Source organism: Meles meles, chromosome 2 (genome assembly GCF_922984935.1).
Source record: "Meles meles chromosome 2, mMelMel3.1 paternal haplotype, whole genome shotgun sequence".
Classification (NCBI taxonomy): Eukaryota; Metazoa; Chordata; class Mammalia; order Carnivora; family Mustelidae; genus Meles; species Meles meles.
This window is the reverse complement of record NC_060067.1, coordinates 113,762,524-113,788,078: the sequence shown is the minus strand read 5'-3', so window position 1 is coordinate 113,788,078 and position 25,555 is coordinate 113,762,524. Positions and strand designations below refer to the sequence as shown.

The 25,555-nt window shown below is 37.4% G+C and overlaps 1 protein-coding gene across 3 annotated transcripts in view; it reads right to left on the bottom strand.

Moving 5' to 3' along the window:
- Nucleotides 1–25,555, bottom strand: part of UNC5C (unc-5 netrin receptor C) — a 350,685-nt gene that overhangs the window by 119,727 nt on the left and 205,403 nt on the right. The window lies entirely within an intron of this gene.

Sequence of the window (25,555 nt, the reverse complement as noted above, 5' to 3'; positions counted from 1 at the left end):
CAAACTCTAGGCTCCCACTCCAGACTCAAATTGAATAAGAAACCTTGAGAGTTGGACCCAGAGCTTTGTGGTTTAGCATGCACCCAAAGAATTTAGATGTGTCCTATAGTTTGAGAATCTGTTGCACACCATGTTTAGGATTTAGAACATCCTTCTGAAAGTCATGGATATCATTAAAGTATTTTAAGCAAGTAGATGACGTCATCAGATGAGACTGTCTATCTATATGTGTGTGTATACACACACACATATGTATGTATGATATGTAGAAGATATAGAGCTTAGTTCCTAGAAGGTATGCTTTCTTAAACTGTTTGACTATGACTTCTTGGTATAGGTGACATGAAGGTGTCACCTAAATACACGAAAAAAAGAGTATTCCAGAACTTACCCTTAAACCTCGAACATGCTTAAATGGGTAAAAGCCTTCAGGAAAATTAATGAATGCCCAACAGAAGTAGATGCTGTCCCACTGGGAAAATAAGCAATATTTTCTATCGAGAACTGAGAGGACTTGAGTCATAGAAACAACTCTGCCCTCAGATCTACTCAAGGGTCCCTGAACTGAAGCCCAGGAAAGCAGATTTTGTAAGCCCAAAGCAGAGCAAGGTCCTGATATGACAACTCTAAGGCCAAAAGTTTATTAAACATATTTAAAGTGATTTTAAAGTCTTGAAAATTAATAAGGCTTTTATGCTTACACAATGACCATTTAAAAAGAATTTTCAAGGGTTGCCTGGGTGGCTCAGTTGGTTAAGCGTCTGCCTTTGGCTCAGGTCATGATCCTGGGGTCCTGGGATCAAGCTCTGCATCAGGCTCCCTTCTCAGCGGGTAGTCTGCTTCTCCCTCTCCCTCTGCCCCTCCACCGACTCATGCTGTCTGTCTCTCTCTTTCTCTCAAGTAAGTAAATAAAATCTTTAAAAAAATAAAAATAAAAATAATTTTCAAATAACTGGCATATCTAAATCCTTCACCCTTCCATGAAAATGTTACTGTATTATTTTAGTCAATGTCCTAATAATAAGATAATCTCCACGGCAGAAATCCTGACTTATCAACAAAAACCACTACTTCTTTTCCATTTTCCTAATCCCTGCATAGGTCTTCTCATTTTCCTGTCCTACTGTAATAATTCTCATTTTCTGATCTCTCGATGATCACGGAAAGATGGAGCCCAGCTTTCCCACTCGCCTCCCACTTTTCTTTTTATTCCACTGTCTGGAATTTCATACTTTTGCCAGTTTTACTTGTTTATACCCTCTCTCCATGCAGAAATTTAGTTACTGGAAACAAAACTCTTCTTTTAAAAGTTGTTGCAGGAAATTTACAGTCACCAAAGGGCTGATAAACCTGCAGTGTGTATTTCCTCAGAACTGTAATGGTTTCTTCCAAAATGCAGGGCAGAAACAAATGGGCTCAGGATATTAAAACCACACACAAATGTTTTGCATCCCAAGATGATAACCTCAGGTTTCATTCCTCATTCCCTCTCCCCACCTCCCCGCCTGTTTACTTAAAGCAATTACAGGAAACCTAATTAAATGTTAGGGCAACTTCACTAGGGCCACTGTATCCTTCAGCCCGAAGAGCCTCATGGATGTTTCTACTGACCACAAATCTGAGGCTTCTTAAGAAGCCACAGACCGACCTTCCTGCTTCAGGGATTATTCACAGTATGAATGTTCTGAATTGTGTGGCTTGGGCTCCCTGTGGGTGCAGGAGTCAAGCACACACTGATTTTTGTCTTCAGCTTCATAGGTGCCCCATTCAGGAGAAGATGGATTGATGAGTTGGGTAGGGTTGTCTGGCCACACACCCAAAGTTTACATTCCAACTTTTGACCAACAGCACTAGACCAAGAAAGAACTGAAGCAGTAAGTGTCTCAATACTTAGAGTTTAGAATGCCCTACAATCAGCTGCATTAGTCAAGCTCTGAGATACTTTGTTATAAGCCATCTTTTCATTACTGTAGGTAAGTTCATTACCTATGACACTCTGCTCAACAAACCAGAGGCTAGTGGTTTGGGTAAGAGGAGGTAATATCCTTTCTCTTTGAAAGTAAAATTTTAAATCTGCTTGAAGTCCCCAGATGGAAAAGGAAGCTGCCTTGAAATTTGTAATGCCATCAGCATTACTTCCAAGGCGGGCTGCTTTGAAGAGCATTTGGGAACTTGAAATTGGTTTCAGGTTACTTAAGGGTGGGGGAAATGCTTCATTCTACAGATTTACTCAAATACAAATGGGTATTTTCCATCACGTCTGATAAGATCAAAGATTTTCCATCAGCATTCTTCCTTTAATAGTGGCATCTCCAGGATGCATGCTGTTTGAAGTTTGCAGTGATCTGCTTTTATAATAGGATTCATTGTGGTTTGGGAGCCAGAGTGCAGGCAAGTAATTAGCATGCTATATCAAGAAGACTTATAATGAATATGAATATGCACTTGCTAATAGGGAATTTCAAATGATTTTCGAAATCCAGATGCAAATGCAAACCTCTGATTGGATCTTTGTATGGCTATACATGCATATGGCAATAAAATCTGGTAAAGTGATATTTATTCCTTATCTTTAGCAAAATTTTAATTTTCTAATAGGGTTCAGGCACCACAAATATTATTTTCTTATAGACTGTTCCAAAATGATCCAAATACATGATAAATACTATTGTATAATTATTTAAAACAATATCGATGTTCCCCGAGAAATATAATCTCTAGTACTGTCAACAAATATTACGAATCAGCTAATGTCAAAAATTAAGTTCCAGAAATTGTAAAGATGGACAAAACATCGTCTCCAGCACTGTGTTCTTTTGTCTCGTTTATTAGGTGATACTTCAAAATCCTGCAACATCTCAGAAAATTTTATAAAATGTTGTCATCAGGGGTGCCTGGGTGGCTCAGTGGGTTAAGCCTCTGCCTTCGGCTCAGGTCATGATTCCAGGGTCCTGGGATTGAGACCTGCATCGGGCTCTCTGCTCTGCAAGGAGTCTGCTTCCCCCTCTCTCTCTGCCTGCCTCTCTGCCTACTTGTGATCTCTGTCAAATAAATAAGTAAAATCTTAAAAAAAAAAATAAAGTAAAATGTGGTCATCAAATCTTCACCTTCTGATACCCCATGTATGTTTTGCTAAACAGCATACTAAGCTCACATTAGATGTAGGTGTTATGTATGTCTGAGTTGTATTTCTTCTTAATGACTGTATTTTCATAAGGCAAAGGGAAGGTTTGAGACATCGTGTTGTGTAGACCTACCAATTCGGCCTCCTACAACACTCTCCCTATTGGGAGAAGAGCTGCAGAGGTCACGTGACCAAATCTCATTATAGTATGTTCACAGGACAGAGGTTGCTGGGAAATGAATGATGCTCAGGTAGGGATGATCTGCAATATGTTACAACACCTTATTGAATTAGCATGGTCTCTTTTTCATGTTTTCTCCCAGAGTTTAATCCTATTAGTTTTCACTAATATGATCTAAAATATGGTACGTATCAGTGCTAGATGTCTTTTTTTCCCAAGGTTTTATTTATTTATTTGACAGAGAGAGACACAGCAAGAGAGGCAACACAAGCAAGGGGAGTGGGAGAGGGAGAAGCAGGCTTCCCACTGGGCAGGGAACCCAATGCGGGCCAATCCCAGGACGTGGGGATCATGACCTGAGACGAAGGCAGACACTTAACTGAGCCACGGAGGCGCCCCAAGATGCCTTAATATAAATTAAAATCACTCAAAATAGCAGCATTATTTAAAAGGCTGTCATAACAAAAAAACAAAACACACCAACAAGACAACAAAACCCTGAGAGTTTTTCGGCTACTCACTAAAATAATCAAAATATGGTAACCCGGAAGGCAGAACCTTACAATCAAGACATGGTTTCATGTTACATGAAGTCATCTGACAATCTTTAAACTACATCAGGAAAAGACACTGGAAACACATAATTTATCAATTTTTCTCTGAAACATTTTCCTTGGATTTTTAATATATTTAGTATATAAATAGGCCATCTAACTAAATTTACTTTGTATCATTAAAAATCACAATTGTGATTTTTAGTAAGTCACAAAACTAAATAGTAAATCACAAAGTAATTAAAATTACTTTGTATCATTAAAAAATCACAGGTATATTAGATTTATTATAAGCATAATTTGTTAATTACATTTTTAATCTTTGTGGTCAAGATGAATTTACCTAAAAATCAAAGAATAACATGACTGGGATTGAATGGGTCAAGGGAGCTGCAGGGAAACATTTCATATCTAGGCCATTGACCTGACTTCTCGTTTTACATGATAATTTCTAGTTACTTGGTTCTGTTTGGAATTCCTTGTCCAATGAGGATCTGTGTTTCACTTCACTATGTTTTTGGTTTGTCTAGAAATGAGAAGAAAATATTTATTAGATTATGTATCTGGAGTGGGGAGTGGTTTTAGAAAGCTATATGATAACCACAGATAAATGCTGTTTTTTCCCCTTAAGACTTAAAATGTTATTTGGATTTTTTTTAAATATTAAATAGTTATTAAAATAGTTATAAATGATACTCTGACAACACTAATACTGTTTTTCCCTTGCCTTTGCACAAGTGTCAGGTTTTAGACGTTACAGGAGAACCAGTCTTCCATTTTCTGATTTGACTTTCCAAACGCCACCAAACTTAGAGCTGCCAGTATTAATGATTATTGGAGTATGAGGGTATGCAAAATGCTCTTTTTTTTTTTTTTTTTTAAAGATTTATTTATTTGACAGATAGAGACCACAAGCAGGCAGAGAGGCAGGCAGAGAGAGAGGAGGAAGCAGGCTCCCAGCCAAGCAGAGAGCCCGATGCGGGGCTCGATCCCAGCACCCCGGGATCACGACCTGAGCTGAAGGCAGAGGCCTCAACCCACTGAGCCACCCAGGCGCCCCCAAAATGCTCTTTCTTACACAGACAGTGGTAACGAGTTACAGATTAATTCTACCAGTTGTGATCCATGATTTATTCGCATTCTAAACTTTAGTGATTGAAAACCTGTTGAATGTCTGTTCCAAGAACTCTCTCCGTGACCAAAATGGGAGCTAAAATCTTTCTGTATTTAACTTCTGCCTTGTGTGTCAGTTTCTTTGGAATATAATGAAGTGATTTTGTAAAAATGTGATAAAGCACATTCCACTGACATAGCAAATACGTTACTCATCTAAATATTTTTCATATAACATTAAACTTATTACATACATATTTGAAGACATATTCTAACATTTTCTTTAAAGTATAATTCTTAATGATTATCTAAATCATAACTACATGCATTACTTTCTGTTTTTATTTCATGAAATACACTGGTAATTTCAAAAGAAGCAATTTTAAGAAAATTAAAAAAAAATCCTGCCCATAAGGGTGGGGGGGGAATACTCTATTCTTGGAGGTTGATTTAACCGTGAACTAGTGAATTACAGACCTTATTATTGCTATACCCTTATCATTACTCTACCCTTATTATTACCAGCCACTCATTTAATAGGTATTTATAGAGATTCAGCCATGTGCCACACACTGTTCTGTGTGCTGGGGACACAGTGGTAAAGAAGGCAGATAAGGTCTCTGTCTTTCGCAATTCATTGTGGAGATAGTTCTTGAGCACCAAGAACATTTCCAAGGTAGCCATAGAGATGAGCTGCTTATGGATCCTTTCTTTAGAAGTTTACTGTCTAACACTAAAAACAAATAGGAATTTAGTAAGTGACTCTGTCGTATGCATTGTGTACTCATCAGTACAGTAACTGGCACACATATTTGTCCAGTTAATGTATGTTAAATGAATGGATGGTTTATACATCTATAGCTATAATACCAAGTAGTGTTAAAGTCCACATATAAGTAAATTGAATTGCAACTCAGAAGAGTGAAAGTAACTAGCATCTACCTTGTGTCTCTGTTCTTCTGCAAAATGATCCTTGGGAATGGGTATTTTTATAATATAGGTAAAGAGCAGAGTCAGAATTTAAATAATTTTTCATGCAGCCAATGATTAGCAAAATCAGGATTTAGAGCCATATTTATCTGAATCCAATGTTCCTGTTCCTTTCACTATATCAATATTCTTCAAACTGTCTCAAAGAACTGTTCTTGGGCGCCTGGGTGGCTCAGTTGTTAAGTGTCTGCCTTTGGCTCAGGCCACGATCCCGGGGTCCTGGAATCGAGCCCCATGTCTGGCTCCCTGCCCAGTGGGGAGCCTGCTTCTCCCTCTCCCTCTGTTCCTCCCACCCAGCTCATGCTCCAAGCTCTCTCTCTGTCTCTGTCAAATATATAATTTTTTTTTAAAAAGGTGTTCCTTGGTCAAATAGGTTTGGGGATTTCTGTTTAATATAACTTCCTCTTAGAAACTCAGAATGCAGATCAGTGAATTGAAGGCTTTGATCAGAAGTTCTGCCATAAAAAAATATGTTTAATTTGGATGGCCACTATTTCCCCCCAATTTATTAAACCATATAACCCTACAGTCAATGTAAAGAAAGAGCCCATCTTATCAAGTCTTTCAATGTGGTTTTGTTCAGCATTTTCCATCTGTTGGTTTACTGAATAAAAGTAATCTACTCTTTGGAAAATTCTGAAAATCCCATGAAGAAAGCTATCGTGAAATAGCTTCAGATGGAGAGATCAGGGTAAACCTGGGGAAATGGAATATTTGAGTTTGATGCTGAAGCATGGTTTGGGTTTAAAGACTCAGAGAGGAATCAAAGACACTTCAGGAGGATAGAATAGCACAAAGCCAAAGGGCAGAGATGAAAAAGCCTGGAGCACTACAGGGGAGAATAGTTTACATGAATGGAGTAAAGAAATAAGACCATGGAATTAGATAGAAGAGAGACTCACAGAGAGCCTTGAATGGCAGCTGGAGAAGTTTGTTCTGTGGAGTGGGGAATCTGTAAAAATGGCAAATTGGTAAAATGATGTTTTTTTCCAATGACAGATACTTTAGGAAAATTAATCTTTCTCAACTAGTAAACAAGACTGTTTAGTAAAGTAATCTGATTTACTTTGAATGGAATTTTAATTTTAATTATTATTACAAAAGCTGTTTTCAAATTTCTGATCTTACATCAAGTCATTAATTTTAAAAGCTTGAGAGCAATAGTCTTGGTGAACCTCTGAAAACACTGTCTGATGGTGGAAACCAACACATATATCCAAAATAATAATACTCATACCACTGGGTTTTCATTTTATATTTACCTCAAATAATTTAGAAACGAACATTAAGTGCAACTGTCTCTGGAGGGACTGCCACTTATGACAGTTCATACACAGGATATTGGGGACAGATACTTGCTTGTCTTAAAAACATTATATTTCATAATCTTAAGGAAACTTTTAAACCAAACTAGAAAGGCTCATTTAAAAAAAAAAAAAAAAGCAACTTATCCAGGGCAATTATTGTTACAACCGGGATATTAGATAAATACCTACCTAATACACAACAACCTAGTAATTTCCTTAGATAAGAAAATAAATTCTTGTCCTGTATTTACTGACTTTTGGAAAGTTCTAAATTCATCAAGCCTTGGTTTCTCAAGTTACAAAATAAAGATATGAACGTGGCTTGTGAGGAAAGAAATGGAATAACAGCTACGAAAGTATTTGAAATCTCTTAAGTTAAATATATATACTAAATTAAATACACACACACATGCACACACACACTGTATAGTAATAACAATTATTTTGGGAATACAACTATACTCTATTCACAAAATTAGAACTGGAATTACTAACATTGATTCAGGAGAGGGGAAGAGCACCATGATTGGAAATTATATTAGACACACACCCACTTGAGAAAGACACGTGGAACTTTGCAGCAGAGCTGGGAGAATCAGGTCTGGGTGAGGAATCAATCATCTCGGGCAATGCAGATCTGTCTATGATACTGAGTTTGACAGCAGGAATGAGTTTTAGTGATTTACCTTTAAGAGATTTACCAATCCTCTAGGATTCTCACTATATTAAACTGTAGATAAAGTAAAGTTACCCTGACAAGATGAGTGGAAGAGTCTACTTTTTTCTGTAGTTGAAATGCTTGCATAGCTCATCTATTACGAATTCCTTATATCCATATTCCATTATACAGGTGAGACGGGAACATTAATCAGCTGAATGGAAATTACTAAACAGGTTAGCTCTAATTAATTTGGGGCTAACTAAGCAAACTTCCACATTTTAATGACGATTTAAAATTAATGAGCACAATCTTGTCTTCTAGGGTGTTCCTTCACTTATCAACCAGAATGTGAGCTCCATCAGGGTAGAGATTTATGCCAGTTACATGCTGTCTCTTTGGCATTACAATGAATATTTATTGAATTAATGAAAGAATATTTCCCCTAGGACATTATTAATACTTATTAAAAGATATGTGATCCAAAAAAAAAAAAAAGATACGTGATCATATCCAAATGTATTTTAAAGGAAAGGAACTTTTAGTCATGATGGAAGTTGTACCTCCTTCCCTTGTCAGAAAGACACCATCAAACACAACTTTGAATTAAACTTGGAATCTGCTTGGCATTCACACTAAGAATGGGGTGGCAGGGGGAGCTGAGTTATCAAAATGTTTTTTAGATTCTTCAAAATTGTTTTTAATAGCTGGGTAAACGCAGGTCCAGTACCAATGAAAATAATTTTTCTTTGTCTTTTAAAGGAACTCTAATATACAAGAATGACTCATTAATTTAAAATAAGAAGGAAAATTTAACTCATGAAATTCCAAGTAGAAATGAAAAATATTAGCATTTCATATTTTCAAGTGAGGACTATGTATTTGAACTACTGCTGAGATACCGATTTTCAATTTTAACTTTATATAGGGTCTGGAAAATAACTATGTGTTTTGATAGTTTTTCAAAATATTTCTATACATTCTGAGATTTCAAAGACCTTCAAAATATTCTATATATTCTGAGATCCTTGCTCAAATCATTCTACTATCATTTCAAAGGGAGGGATGATTTAGTGAAAACAATGAAACCAAGTACAAAACAGCTAATTTTTTTCTTTTTCATGCAGAGTATGTCTCTTTGTTCTTCTGTTGATTCCAAGTTACGTATATTTAGTTTTTGATAAACCTAAGGCTATAGGTAGAATTCCAGAAGACAATATTAATCCAGATTTGGCAATAAAACCTTATTTTTAATTGATCCTTGGCCATTAACTTAATGGAGGGTATAATCCTCAGGGAAGATCTGGTTCAAATTCTGTTTTTTTCAGTGACTAGATGTATGACCTAGGAAAATTCCTTTACTACCCTAAGTGTCATTTTCCTCAATAGGACAATTGGAATTAAAATTTCTAATTCAATGGGTTCTTTTAAGGATTCAATGAGATGATACATGTAAAGCTCTTAGCAGAGTAAACCCTTACTATGAGCTAACTAACAAGATTTCAGAAGCTAGAATAGTTTACACTATACTATGTCCTGAATAACTCCTCTCATTTCAGAGGCTTCATGAAATGTCTATTTTTCCATCACAAGAGTCTTCAGGACAGCTGTCCCACATTAACTCTCTTAGTGATCCAGCCTGCATCTCTGTTGAGCCTATAGCCCCTCAACCACGGCTACTGAGCCAGGAGAAGAGAGCACAGAGAACACACACCTGCTCTTAAATGCCTTGGCTTAGCAGCAGGAACATAACTTTCACACAGCTCATTGGCTAGAAGTAATCACCTGGGCCTGCGGAACCACCAGGACACCAGGGCTTGTAGCACTCCCCTGTCCCCAGAAAGAACAGGAGAACTGGATAGGCGTATTATACATTATAACTGATAAAGCTACTTCGGTAGGAACAACAAGGCATTGAATTTTTGGGAAATCACAATGACACTGAAATATTAAGAATTACCAAGTCAAATGAAATTTAAATAATTTTTTTCTGTGGTATGAAAGTCTTTACTGACAGAAGGAACAAAATACAGATGAATTAGACTATAAGACCAAGAGGAAGAAAACCTGATTTGGGGTCCTGGAATGACTACTGTCATGAGTAACTTTGGGTAAGCCTTCCTCTTCTTATTTTCTTAAACTTTAAATCAGTCAAAGTAAGTAGCCCTTTCCCAGTGTACTTCACAGGACTGCTGTGAGGTCAAAAGAAATCTTTAAGAGAAGGTTCTTTTAGGGACAGACTGAGGGGCAAGGACTGCTAGCTCCTTATATCTTTTTTGGGAACACAATCTGACCACATTTTCTAGCTTCCTTTGTCTTAGAAGTGGCCACAAAAGCAATTCTGGACAAAAGAATGGGAGTGGAAGGTCATTGTACCTTTTCACGGGCAAGCTGGTGGAGAAGCTTGTGGGTCCCCTCCTTGCTGTCTTTCCCTTCCTGCTGGGTGGATGCAGAAGAGGATGAGGCCAGAGAGGATGACAGAACCACAAGATGAAAAGAGTCGGGGTCCATCCATACCTGACCAATGGGAACAGACCTGCCCTACAATCAAGGGCACCTTCCTGGAACTGGTATGTAAACAGATGTACCACTGTATCACTTTTGGGTTATTCTGTCTTTGGTGGGGTCTGTTACTGAGGCTTAGCATAATGCACACTTAAATGATATACACTATGAATAATGTGCTTGGCCTTGGCTCACAGTGGGTTTTTCTAAATGACTACTGGATAAATGGATGACGAAAATACTTATTAATCTCACAATGCTTTTCTTTTTTTACTATGATTCAGTGTTTAGCTTCAAATTGTTAAAAACATTCTTTTATTTGGCAACATCTTGTTAGATACACAGAGAATTTCTATTAATTCTGAGAGTTTTCAAATATCTGAATGTGTGATTTTAATATTATGTTCAAAGTGCTATAAAACAGAGCAATTTGCTTGTTATATAACAAAAATCTCATTTTCAGAATGGCACACTTGCAGTCTTTTTCAAAGTGTCACTTCCAACATAAATGCTGAACAAACAAATTGATGTGAAACACTAGGTTTTAATGTTTAATTACCAGTATCATTTCTTTACAAGCAATCTCATTTTGGTGTTTTCGTAAGAGCTAGAAAAACCTAATCTTGAACAACAGAACAGTGGCACCTGATTCTGAAAACTGTGTATAACTTGTAATGTATTCACGTCCATTTTGTACTAGCATCACAAAGAAAAAGAAGAAAAAATGATTGTTTCTTACCCTGAGCTCCAATGCACTGAGAGAGATATTTATGTAACTATATAACACCACCAACTGAACAAAGAGCTTCAATCATGTATCTTTTCCTATCTCCAGGCAAAGTTTTGTTCTCCTTCCCTTCTTTTACAAATGTGTTTCCTTCAAAGGATACATACCCTACTGGATAAACAATCTCTGTGAGAAAACAGGAAAGCTAGCTATTTAATATGTACAGTTCAGTGTCCTAAGTTTTGGAATCACAGTAAATACTATTTTGTGACGATACTCACACTAATAAAGATGATGACATTTTCATGATTAGCCGTGTTTTTAGTAAAGGGAAATTAATGGGGAGGACTATCCCATCTGAAAGATACATGCAACATGCTGACAAACAAAACTGGGTTTCAGCATAAAATGTATATGTTATATAGACAGTATCCATATGCACCTAACTTCACTGTGTGAGTTTATATGCATATCATTCATCTAGGGTTTTCTTTTTACCTACAAGTTGGAATGCATTTACTTCATACTCTATTATAAGCCCATTTAGTCACATTTCTGTCAGATCCCACTTGCATATTCAGTGTTGAATAAATCAGTGGTTAATAAACGTCCTTGAAAATGTGTTTGGAGATAAATAATGAACTGCTGTATCGGATCATAAATGTACATTTTTACTCTCAGAATCCTGAGCAAAAAGATAGCCTGACCTATTACACAAATATATGGAAAGAGAAATAATTATAGAGCAATCATGTCAAAGGAGCCTGGTTTATTCTTATTGAATGGATACACTCCAGACAAAAAAAAAAAATAAAAAATGTTACAACTTCAAAAAATTCCACTGCAAAGGAAATACTAAATGAGGATTGGGAGTCAACCTTTTCATCATAAGTGCTTTTTGTCACATCTCCACGGGCTTGGGGCACGGGCCCAGCCCCACAGCGTGAGGAGCTGCAGGACGCTCACATTGCCTGCCCGGCTGCGCCGCCCCCTCGAAGGACCTGCTCCAGACGACCACAGGCACGCTTTCAATTTATGGGAAGGTGGTCTGACAGGCAGACTGGGAGGACAGCCGAGATGGAAACACAGATCAAGTACAGATAAAAATATGTCCACCTTGAAATACACAAACAAGACTTTTAGGTAACAATGTGTAGGGAAGCCTCTATTGAAAAATGAGAAGAATACAATCACTTCTTTCTCATCAGTGATTTTCACAATCCCCTTCAGATTCCACCCCAGCCTCTCTCCATAATCCACTATGAGTACACATCCTGCATCCATACTCACTTAAATAATATAGATTTCTGTCCCTTGCCTGTATCTTATAAACGTCAACCTCCTCAAAGCTTCGTGCTACTCAGCAGGCTTCAAATTTGTTTTTAAAATCTATTATGTGGGTGATCCTCTAGCAATACTTTGAAGTACCTTCCTTATTAAAAGTAAAGAGGGATCAGGGGTCCTAAGAAGAGAAATAATGGTAGTTTATGGGTATTATTTCACACGTTCCTGACTATGAAATAGTTCTCTCTGCTTTAAAAAAAAAAAAAATAGAACACACATGCAAAAGAAAAAAAAATCAAAAATAAAATCTAGAAGGAAAAACGGGGCCACAAAAAATCTTGCTACAGGTTCATGTTTTATATAAAGCTGCAGTTGGGACTTTACAAAGGAAATCTCTGCACTTCTTATTTCTGGTTCAGAGGATTTACATGCTCTTTCTAATGATCTGGGCCTTCAGCACCGGGTAATGTCTCCCAGTCCCCAGCTTAGCCCTCATGCAAAATTGAAGCACTTTGGAGGCAGTTTAGTAGCTGCAGATGAATCTCAATGTGCAGGAAAAGGCATAATGGCTGTTTAGCACTTGCTAGGAGAAGCTGAGGAAATCAGGGGGAAAAATCTATTGAACTTAAGCCATCTGGGAAGCCAACTGAGAGCAACTGCATTAACAACGTGTTTACATTCCCATTGTGTTGCTAGGCCAAGAAAAAGTGTGTGTGTGTGTGTGTGTGTGTGTGTGCATGTGCATGCTCACGGAGGGAATTATCAAGTGCAACTCTTTTGATTGTATTGGCTGTTTTCGATTGGCTTTGGCAACTATGCGGGGCAAAAATTTTCATTAGAAATGTGGCTATGAGAACGTTCAGGTCTCCATGAGACAGGGGACTGTTGGAGGGTAGGACTTGGAACGATGCTACGGGCATGAGGAAAATGAGCAATAAGCAGGAGCCTAGCTGTGCCGTGCTTTCCCTATATCTGGCCCACCGTACAACACAACAGATTGGGGGAGGCTGCAGAGAGCCAGTAAAGAACAGCTAGGGAATGGCTTTCGTTGCCTGTTACATTTATAGTTAACTTAGAAATACTGGCCAAATGAGGGAAAATAGCCAGGTAAATGCCGTCGGTTTTGGCTCCCATCACCCCTACTGGCTGTCTCCGTCACCGCGACACTTTTTTTCTTCATGGTATTTAATCAGCTATTTTTAGATCACTGTGAGGTGCCCAGCAAAAGTGAAGGGAAGGTACAGATTTCCCCTACGTGTTCTGCTTCTGCACAAAGAGAGTATCCCTTACTATTAACATCCCCCACCAGAGTAGTGCATTTTGTTTTATAGCTGATGAGCTTCCACTGGCACATTGTTATTATCATCCCAAATCCACAGTTTATGTTCAGGTTTGCTCTCGTACATTCTACAGATTGGGAGAAATGTGATGACATATCCACCTTTAGAGTGTCACACAAAGTAGTTTCACTAACTTAAAAATTCTTTGTGTTCTACCTATTCACCTTCTCTCCGCATACCTCTTGGCAACCACTGATCTTTTTAACATCTCCATGGTTTTGCCTTTTCCAAGATGTCATATAGTTGGAATCATACAGTAGGTAGCCTTTCAGACTGGCTTCCTTCACTTAGTAATATGTATTTAAGTTTCTTCCACACCTTTTCATGACATGAGACCTCATTTCTTTTTTCTTTTTTTAAAAGATTTTACTTATTTATTTGACAGAGAGAGACACAGAGAGAGACAGAATACAGCAGAGGGAGTGGGAGAGGGAGGTTCCCGCGGAGCAGGGAACCCAATGCGGGACTCAATCCCAGGACTCTGGGATCATGACCTAAGCTGAAGGCAGACGCTTAACAACTGTGCCACCCAGGTGCCCTGAGAGCTCATTTCTTTAAAGCACTGAGTAATATTCCATTATCTGGATGTATCACAGTTTACTTATCCATTCACCCACTGAAGCATACCTTGGTTGTTTCCAAATTTTGGCAATTATGAATAAAACTGCTGTAAAGATCTGTGTTTTTGCATGGACACAGGTTTCCAACTTTTCTGGGTAAATATCAAGGACTGTGATGGTTTTACCATGAGGTAAGAGTATGCTTAGTTTTGATTAAAAAATGCCAAAATGTCTTCCAAGTGACTATATTATTTTGCATTCCAACCAACAACGAATGAGAGTTCCTGTTGCTCCAAATCCTTATCAACATCTGTTGTTGTCAGTGTTCTGAATTTTGGCCCTTCTAATAGACAGACAGTGGTATCTCATAGTCATTTCCATTTGCATTTCTCTGATGACATGCTTATTGCAACTTCTGGTGAGATATCTGTTAAGGTTTGTTGTGCTTTTGAACTGTTGCCCCCCAAACCTATGCCTGCATTTGAATCCCAAGCAAAGTTTAACATTACCTTACTTGGCTAAGAGTCTTTGCAGATGCAATTAAATTAAGAGTGTTAAGATCCTGAATTACCCCATGTGAACCCCAATTCCGTGATAAGTGCTCTTGTAAGATACACACTGAGAAGACAGATATGGAATGAAAGGTGATGTGAGGAAGAAGGCAGAGATTAGAGTGATGAAACCACAAGCCCAGGAATGCGGGGCAGCCACCAGAGACAAGGAACAGACCTTCCTTCCCCAAAGGGGGCGCTGCTCTGTTGCATTTCAGACTTCCAGCCTCCTCAAACAGTGAAAATAAATTTCTGTTGTTTTAAGCACCAAAGTTTGCGAAAATTTATTGTGGCAGCCCTAGGAAACTAATACAGTGACTAAGGGCATTTACTGTCTCCATTCAAGGAGTGGACTCAAGAATATGACAGAGCAAAAAGGTGAGGAAAGGCTGTCTGCCATGCAGTGTTTTTCTGGTTTCACAAATGCCCCACGGAATGGGTGTGGGGAGGAAGCCTTTCACCCACTAACATCATTTCATACAGAGGGCATCATTGTCTAGGATCATCAAGACTGTAGCTATAAAAAGAGGCATGTCATTCATTCCCTGCCATTCCTGGAATTGCCTTGTACAGAACATTCCCCTGGGTTTTTCCAGATAAATTTTAATTCACTCAAGCCCCAGAGTTCCCCCCCTCTTCCCTCAGGAGGCTGCTATCCCTCAGTCTGAGAAGTTTAATAGGCAGAGACAGGCGAAAGGAAATTGCAGAAAGCAGGGGCTCTCTACCGTGTAACTCTATACTACACAACTATCAAGGGGTTTCATGAATTTATTCTCATGATGAGAGGAGAACCCGAGCAAATGGTAAAGCATACTTTTTATTCTCTCTCTTTTCCCTCGTCTCTTTCACCCCTTTCAGACTGGGATCTCTTTAAGTGCATCAGGTCTTAGCTGTGGCTCTACTTACAGAACCGAGAAAAGTATCTGGGGCATGGGTTTTGAATAGAAGGTCAGTCTCTGTCCCCCCTCTCTGCTTTACTTCTCAGCAGTGTCTCCTCTTGTCCCACATCAACCTGATTGTATGTTAGCATTGCTAGAGCTTAAAGTGAGTGAATGGATGGACAAAGAATAAGCTATGCCCTGCTCCCGATTAAATCATTCTCTCTGGGGTGGGGCCAGGACATAGGTGTTTTCAAAAATCCCCCCTGCAATTGGCAAATGCAGTCTGGGTTGACAGCTAGCCTCCTCATCCCTTCTTGTTGCTCCTGCCTTCACGGTCTTGGAGATTTCTCCCCAGACTTGTAAAATCAGGTTAAACCCTTGATGCAATTAGGAATGAGTCCAAGACTTCCCTAACCTGAGTTGTTTCTCATTACTAGATATTATACTTCCTACGTGCTGTGCTTGCTTTTTTGCCAGACCCTGATATTTTGTTAATTGTAGCTTTCATGTTATACATGCTGATTTTGTATCTCCAAATGGCGCTTTTCAGAGGAACTGGAAAGAGTGGGTGGTATTTCAACAGGCATCCCCAAGATGGCTCTGAAAATGCCCTGCTGAGAGATGACTCTGGATTGATGATATTTGGGAGAGAAGACCAAAGGGTTCACGGCGAGGAAAGTACTCTCCCCAAATGTCTTAGCATTAGCTCCTTCGCTGATTGTAGCATTTTTTTTTTAAAGATTTTATTTATTTATTTGACAGATAGAGATCACAAGTAGGGAGAGAGGAGGAAGCAGGCTCCCTGCCAAGCAGAGAGCCCGATGCGGGGCTCGATCCCAGGACCCTGGGATCATGACCTGAGCAAAAGGCAGAGGCTTTAACACACTGAGCCACCCAGGCGCCCCTGATTGTAGCATTTTTTAAACAAAAAAATTTCTGTTGTGTCTTTGAACGTGTAAAAAAAATGCTGGGGTGCAGAGAGAAAAATAGCATTGGAATTTTGAGCCAATCATTGTGAGAATATTTGCTAGTGAGATTTAGGGATACAGAGACTCGACTAGAACAGATCACAACATGTGACAACTCAGAATAAAAAATGGCAACACCCTGGGTCATTATATCATATAATTACCTGCCTGGCTTACTTATATTAGCACAATAGGTAACAACACCAATAAAGTGTATCTTAATTTTGACAGAAAGTCATACTTTTTATAAGCTAACCCTCTCTTTTAAGTTGAAATGGTTTCTTAAACTTCCTTAAACAGGACGCTTAATTCATTTCATGCAACAATCCAGAACTCTGTGAAGTATGTTCCTTCTTAGAAGATAAAGAATAAGAGACTCTCCTTAAACTCTTCACATGTTATAGCCAAAGGTTAAATTAAAAATACACTTCGGCTTTTAACACCGGTGCTATTCTCACTTTGAAGTGGGCATATTAAAACTCCAGGCCACAGCATATGCATGGTTGCTGGGCACACGGCAAGATTGCTATAGCAACGCAATCACTGGTTTCACTCCTGAAATGCCCTGTTTGGGTAGCAAGCCATCGAGATGAAGAATGGTCCTTGGGCTCCTGCTTCTTATCGCAGCCTCTGTGAGGGCTTGGAGATGGGCAGCATTTGATTTAACTCTTTCTAAATTGGGGAAAATACACACATACACAAACACACTCCAACACATATGCATAGGTATATACTTGTGTATCTACATACATATATAAATAGATATTCTTGACTAAATTGTATTAATCAATGCTTTCATCTTAACTGTGGGAAGACAAAGGAGTAATGCATTATAAGTAACCTTGCCCTAAGTGTTAATCGATGGGAAATAATTCCTTTGTGTTCATTACATTAAAAGCTCTTACTGTATATAATTTTAGAAAATTTCTGTTTTCCTCGAATGAAGTGACAGCTCACTAAAACTGTACTGAAAGGTATCATGTTTCCTTGGCTCTACTTTGCAAGCATGTTCTGGGTTATATCTGTTCAAAACTACATGCTATTAAAAATCTTCTATACAGTATGTAATTCAAACAGGACTAATGTTCCCCATGGGGCAGAATTAAATTAAAATTACATAGTTCCACGAATATGGACCAGCCGGGGTCTGTGACGGATGTGCTGGGTCTACAGTACTGATACATGTAAGTATTGGAAATGCCAAAAATGAACAAACAACATGAAAAACTTCACAAAAGCAACAGATTAGAAACAAAAGGAACCCAAATGGGTAGCCTAAAACTTTTCCAGTATTACTTCTGTTTGTAAGGAAGGGAAAGAATGGAAATAAAACCCAGATTTCTACAGTGAGAGCCCGGATCAGTCAGCCAGACGAGACTCATCTTCATGCTAGAATGAAGTCAGAGCAACAACTAAAATCTACATTCTGGAACTCTGACCCAAGCACGTATTTGTCATTGCAGCTGAGACGACGTCGGCCATGTTAACTCAGGTGTTTAAAGACTTAAAGTCAATGTGAAATAAGGATGAATCCATTGTGAGCACTAACAAGTAAGGAATAAGAAAAAGGATCTATTTCAGGATGATTGATACCCTTTAGCTCTCGCCACGATATCAGACTGACTTAGTGGAAAAGCCTTCATATCCTACATGGATCCTTACCAATTTTTTATTTTTACTTTGGGGCCAGCCTTATACTGGAAAAAAAAAAAAGTTGTTAGTTTCTGGTATTGAAATAAGTACCTTTGGGAAGGAAATCAAATAAATAATTGGTTTATATCCCAGAATCATTTATCTTCATTGGCAGGCAAATGGATTACAGATATAAGGTGCTATTCATGCAGAAGCAGTACTCCCACTGACTTAATAAAAAATTATGGAATGAAGTTCAAATAGAGTTTCCAATTTTATGCATCATTTCCTAAACTTTAAACAAAGGCCATAGAATTTATATAATTCCTTCTGAAAATGTTCACTCTGTTAATGAGAATAGAGTTTAAAGTAATTATTTTACTTAGAGAAAAATGACTGATATGTGTGTACTTAATATGTAAAATAGCTCTTCTTATGGAAGACTATACTATCTTATCTATTCCTCAAATCACCTGTTCCATGAACCATCTCAAATAAAAACATCACCTACATGTTTCACTAAATTTCAGTTACTCCAATTTAGTAGAATGAGTAGCTATAACCCCACAAAACAAACTTTTATTATCTCTGGCGCTTAGAGCCTTGTGTTGCAAAATTCATAACAGACAGAAGTTTATAAAACAGAGGCCACACGATACCATTACAATCTAGTTGAAGAGACAAATAAAAATATACATACACACATCTATAGTTACATATATATATTTTGTAACATATGTATTATCACATATAATATATGTGATATATATATTATATATTATATAATATATATAATATACATATATTAGCTAATATATGTATCACATACATTATACATGTAATGTAATTAATATATATTAATACAATATATTAATATATTACATACATATATTAGGTAATATATGTATTACATATATTACATATGTAATATAATTAATATATTAATATATTATATTAATATATTACATACATATATTAGGTAATATATGTATATAAAATACATATGTGATAATACATATGTTACAAAATGTATATATGTAATATAGATGTGTGTATGTATATTTATATTTGTCTCTTCAACTAGATTGTAATGGTATCGTGTGGCCTCTATTTTTTATATATATATGTATATATCAAATATATATTTATATATTATATATCTTATATATATGAATATAACTCCATAAACAACACATTATAAGAAATTGTCATTTTTTACCTCGAAAGTGATTGAATATTGATACTCTCTAGTGGTTTAACTTACCACACATACACAATTCACACTTATGAGTATCATAAAAACGGAAGTACAAATAAGGGAAATGTAGACATGTTACTTTATCATTTGAGTTTTATAGAAGGTTTCATCCCCAATATTGCATTTGAGATACTACTTTAAGCATGAATAGGATTTTGATAGAAGTAGGATAGGCAAAGTATGGAGTAAGGGATCATTAATTTATACATACCTACTTACTGAGCTCCTGCTAAGTACCAACACCAAGTCAAGGATGGAACCAGAAGAGTGAAAAAGACAGACATAATCCTTGTTTTCATAGAGCTTACTCTTCAGTTTATAATATCTAGATGGAAGGGGAGAGGTAATTTGAGAAAGGAAACATAACTATCCCTCTCAAGGATCTAACATTAGTAAAGACAGGAAGTAAGCAGACTTTTTCTCTTAAGTTCCCTGTGACTTAGGTAGGACCAGTAAGTCCAGATAACAGAAAGCTGATTATACTCAACTTAAGGAAGAGCATGCCAGTAATGCATTGAGTTTAAATGCCTGACACAGTCTCACAACTTAAATTTCTATGATTCCAAGACAGCAAAATATAAAGAAAAGAGTGTTCACATTCATTTAATACAACCTGAACAAATCTCATCTAGTTTCCCTTTGAAAATGTATGAGCAGAATCTCCTAAATCATGTCCTGGTAATGACATTAATGTCTCATGATATTTTAATAGAGGTTCTGTGAAAAGGAGTCCAGTTGCCAAATATGATGAGGTTAAAAGTTTTCCAATGCAGAGCTTTCCTGAGACTTTTACAGGAAAATAAACTTTATACTTTTCTCCAAGAGGGGAATATAATTATTACAGTGTTTCCTAAAGTATTTGACCACAAAGTTTTTGCTTCTTTTTTTGTTTTTGTTTTCCCAAATAGCACTTACAAGACAAATAGCACTTGTTTTCCCAAATACACTTACAAGACAAGCACTTATAAGTTCACGGAACACAGTTTAAGAGGAAAACACAAATTTGCCCAGTGTTGAGGACATGAGGTGGAAGAGAAATGACTAGCAGAAGGCTTTCTAGTAACTACCTGGAGAATGGTTTTCTGGGGGAAAAGGCTGAAACCAAGAAGGTGTTGGAGGCTAAATCATCTAAGAGGCATATAATAAAGGCCTATATATACTAGGGGGTTTATAACAAGAATTAAGAACAGAAGGAGGTTTTGTAGGAGAATTCTGAGAAGAACTGTCAGTAATTGATAATCACTTTGACTGTTGGAGTAAGGGATGAATCTGACATTTCTGTTTTTGGTGACAGAATGGAGAGAAGAGGTTTCTGAAATAGGAATAGAAGAGGAGAAAAGAAAAATTCAGTCATGCCACTCTTGCAACAAACAGAAACCTGAGTGAGCACAGCATATCTGCAAAAGCTCTTCCTGGAGTAAAGGAAACTTCACTTAAATTTGTGCCCAGTTCTGGCTTCTCTTCATCGTGGTTTTTTTTTTGTTTTGTTTTGTTTTTGTTTTTTTTTTTTTGTTTTTTTTTTTTGTCTGTCTGTCTTTTTGTTGTTGTTGTTGTTAAGGCTCACCCTTTTGCTATTTGGCAAAATATTAAAGACCTTTAAGAATAAAAAGAATCAAATCCTAAGCATTGGTTCAAGCTATTCCATAATGAGAAAGGGCTCAGGTATAGAAAATCTGACACAGAAAGACAGGTGGAAGAATGAAAGATAAATATTTAGTTGACATGCTGAACCAGACTTTCTCGAGAAAAGGGGAAAATGTATTCATAGATTTTTTTTTAGACAAACTGTTATGTGTTCAGTAGCTATGGCAGAATTTAGGTAGACCTTGCTGGGTACAAGGCCAAGACAAAGAATTCAGAGAGGCCTGGGTTCATATGCTTGCTCGGCCACCTCCTAGCTATGTGATTTGGGGCACGTTAGTTTCTCCACCTTGCTGAGCCTCGGCCCTCTTGTTTACAAAAGGAGAATCCCAGAAATTATCTCATAAGACTGTCGTGATAACTAAATGGCAGAATACACATAAGGCATTCAATAGAAAGCTTGGAAATTTTTATTGTTGTTGAGTTGGTCCTACAGATTATATTTTGCTAATGTGAGAATAATTAAAGAGGAGAAGGGAAAACCTCGGGGATTATTAAAATTTCAAACCAACCGAGGTTTTCTAACCTCCCTGCTTTTTTGTAGAGGAGAAATATTTGCTTTTCGATGGTAAATCTTAGGTACCATGGAAACAAGGGTTGAAAAGACTTCAAGTAAATAGAATGCAAGCAGCCAAGCCTGAGTTTTTCTTAAAAATGTAACCATACAATTTTGAGCAGATCAAAATTTCTATGAATTCTGAAAGAACATAGATACTTATTACTATATTACCAAATCAAGAGCTTCTGACTATTTAAGTTTTCAAAACCTCTAATATATACTGCTTTCCACTTTTCTCTTTCTTATATTATGTATTTGCAAGAAATGCAAATGTGGTTTAAATGGTGGAAGGCAAACATTAATAGTAATAAATTATCTTTAATCAGTACATTTTTATCATCAATGGCACAGTTTTGCTCAGTGAATACAAATCATTGTTTACTTCATATTTCAGAACTGGAGAGTCTATTTAACACCTACATAATTTAAAAGGAAGAATTCTGTGACTTGGAGGAGAAATTTTTTTTTTTCTGGTATGGTTTTGTAGTTTTTCAATGAGAAGTTACCTTTGATGAGGATTTTAGAAAATGTATTTAATTTTTTTAATGTATCTGATTCCTACTGAACATGCTTCCAAATATTATTATTCTAAGGCAGAGTTACCTATAAAAACAAACTCATTTGCAATGACTTCTCTCTCTCCTGCATCATCCAAAAACCATTTAATTTTTTCTAAAGATTTATTTATTTACTTATTTATTTGACAGATAGATCACAAGTAGACAGAGAGGGAGGCAGAGAGAGGGGGGAAGCAGGCTCCCTGCTGAACAGAGAGCCTGATGCGGGGCTCGATCCCAGGACCCTGGGATTGTGACCTGAGCCAAAGACAGAGGCTTAACCCACTGAGCCACCCAGGCAGCCCAAAAACCATTTAATTTTTTAAGTGCTAAGACATTCCTCTGATTTGTAACATACTTTAAGACTTGATGTATTCTAATGTTTCTTACTGTTAAGAACCACTAATAACCCCCAATAAGACTACAGTCAGACTGTATTAAGTGAAGAGTTGAGAACCAAATTTGCAGGTGAAACCAACTTCAGGGAAAAAAAATCCCAAAACCAAGTATTTCAGTTTCAATACCATTTATAATCCTTCTGACCTCATGGGAAGGCAAAGAGCTCTAATATAAGAAGCCTACAAATTTTCCCCCAATACTTGTTCAGATTGGAGATTTATGATAATAGGCAAAGAGATGCAATTGAAATGGTTTGGATTTTTTCTTCAGGTTTCATTATTTATTATGAAAATAACACATTCACAGAGTTGGGGGAAAAAACCAAAATTATAAAAGAAATCTCTCACCCCAGAATTTGAGCTGTCAACTGCTTATTTATTTCTTCAAAACATTCCAATGCATAGAAAAATGTATCTGCATCCTTTACATAATGAGGACATATTACATGTAGTGTTTTGTACTCTGGTTTCACTTCAAATTTTATGTGAGAGACATAGAGAAACCTCATTATTTTAAAAAGATCACTATACTCCACATAGGGATGAACAGTCTTCAATATGCCTCTCCAATAAGGGTGCAATCAACAACCTTGCATTTCAGTATCTGTGCTCATTTGGAATTTTACTTTTAGATCCTAAATTACTGAAAGAAAGCATAACTACTTTTAAGTATTGGTAGGTATTTTCAAATTGGCCTTCAGAAAGATTGTACCAATTTGCAACCTCACCAACAAGGATGAGATATTCCCTATCCCATTCCTTTACCAACACTCTATACTGTTTTGATCTTGACAATATCTTAAATGCTTATTTACCAGTTTGCATTTCTTTTTCTGTATCTTCATGTTCAACGACTACTCAATTTTCCATTGGGTTGTGGAACTTTTCCTTAAATATACCTTAAGAACTACTAATATATTAATTAAATTAGACCTTAGGTCAATGTATCCACAGATATATTCCTGTGTGTGTGTATTTGTCCCCGGCTTTATGGTTTTCTTGCTTTGGATATTCAAATTTATGAATGCTTTCTTCAGGGGGAGGAGCAAGATGGCAGAGGAGAAGGAGACCTAAATATCATCAGGTCCCAGGAGTTCAGCTAGATAGTTATCAAACCATTCTGAACAGCTACAAACTCAACAGGAGAGAGAAGAGAAGAAGAGCAGCAATTCTAGGAACAGAAAATCAACCACTTTCCAGAAGGTAGGACATGCAGAGAAGTGAATCCGAGGCAATATTTCGGAAGATAGACTGTGGGAGGAGGGACGAGCTCCCAGCAAGCGATGGAGCTGCAGAACACAAAATCGGAACTTTTCAAAGTCTGTTCCACTGAGGGACATCGCTCCACAGGCTAAGGGGGAAGGGAGTGGGCCCTCACGAGGACAGTGTGGTCTCAGGATCCATGGGGTTACAAAAAGACCAGGGATGTCTGAGTGCAGTAGAGCTCCCAGGTATCAGAGCAGGGAAGCCAGCTGCAGAGACAGAGCTGAGGTGGGAACTTTCAGCTCAGGGTTACTTTAAACCATGATCTGTGCCACAGTTGGGCCACTGCTTTTCAGGCAGGGACCCAACAAGCAGCAGATCCGGGGAGACTTACCTTCCTCCTCTGGGAGGAGTGGCATGGGAGTGTGCTGTAGGAATCTGCTGGGTTTGGAGACTCCAGATGGAGCCATGTGCCAGAGATAGAAATGCTGGGTCACAGGCTGGGTGAGCATGGAGTGCTCCCACACACCAGGGAGATGGGAGGGATTGACTGCTTTTCTCTGAGGCCACACTGAGGAGTGGGGCCCTGAGCTCTTGGCTCCTCCCGACTGGAGATTGGGAGGCTACCATCTGCATTCCCATCCTCCAAAGCTGTACGGAAAGCTATTAGGGAATGAAAGCTACCAAGAGTGAACCCGAGCAGATTACTTAGTCTGGCCCCTGGCAAGGGCAGTGCAATTCCACGTTGGGCAAAGACATTTGAGAATCACCACAACAGGCTCCTCCCCCAGAAGAGCAGCAAGAATATCCAGCCAAGACCAAGTTCACGGATCAATGAGAACTGTGGAACTCCAGAGCTAGGGGGAAGCAACACAAAGAATTCATGGTTTTTTTCCCCATGATCCTTTAGTTTTCCAAAGTTAAATTTTTTAAATTTATCTTTTCTTATTCTCTTTTTAAAATTTTTCATCTTTCCTATTTTAATGTTTTTAACTATTTTATCTTATCAATACCTTTTTAAAAATCTTTTTATGTTTTCCTTGTTATAGTCATATTTTATCCCTTCTTTGTATTTAAGCTTATTTTTTGTATACATATAGGTTTTTTTTTTAAATTTTAGATACAATTTCTTCTAATAGATCAAAATATACCCTAATCTAGTGCATGGCTTTATTCTAGTCTCTAGCCTAATCACATTTTTTCCTCTTTTATTTTTTTTTCATTTCTTTTTTCAATGAACTTCCTATCTTATCAATTCCTTTTTTTTAGAATCTCTTTTTTCATTTTCTTCTTTATAGTCATATTCCATTTCTTCATCATGTTTATATATATATATATATATATATATATATATATATTTCTTTCTTTAAAATTTTGAGAGGTAGTTTCTTCTAACAGACCAAAAGACACCCAAAATCAAATGTGTGGCTCGATGGCTAGGGACCTAATCACTATGGATATTAGTAATATGTCAGAACTAGAGTTCAGAATGACAATTATCAAGGTCTAGCTGGACTCAAAAAAAGCATGGGAGATATTAGAGAATCCCTTTCTGGAGACATAA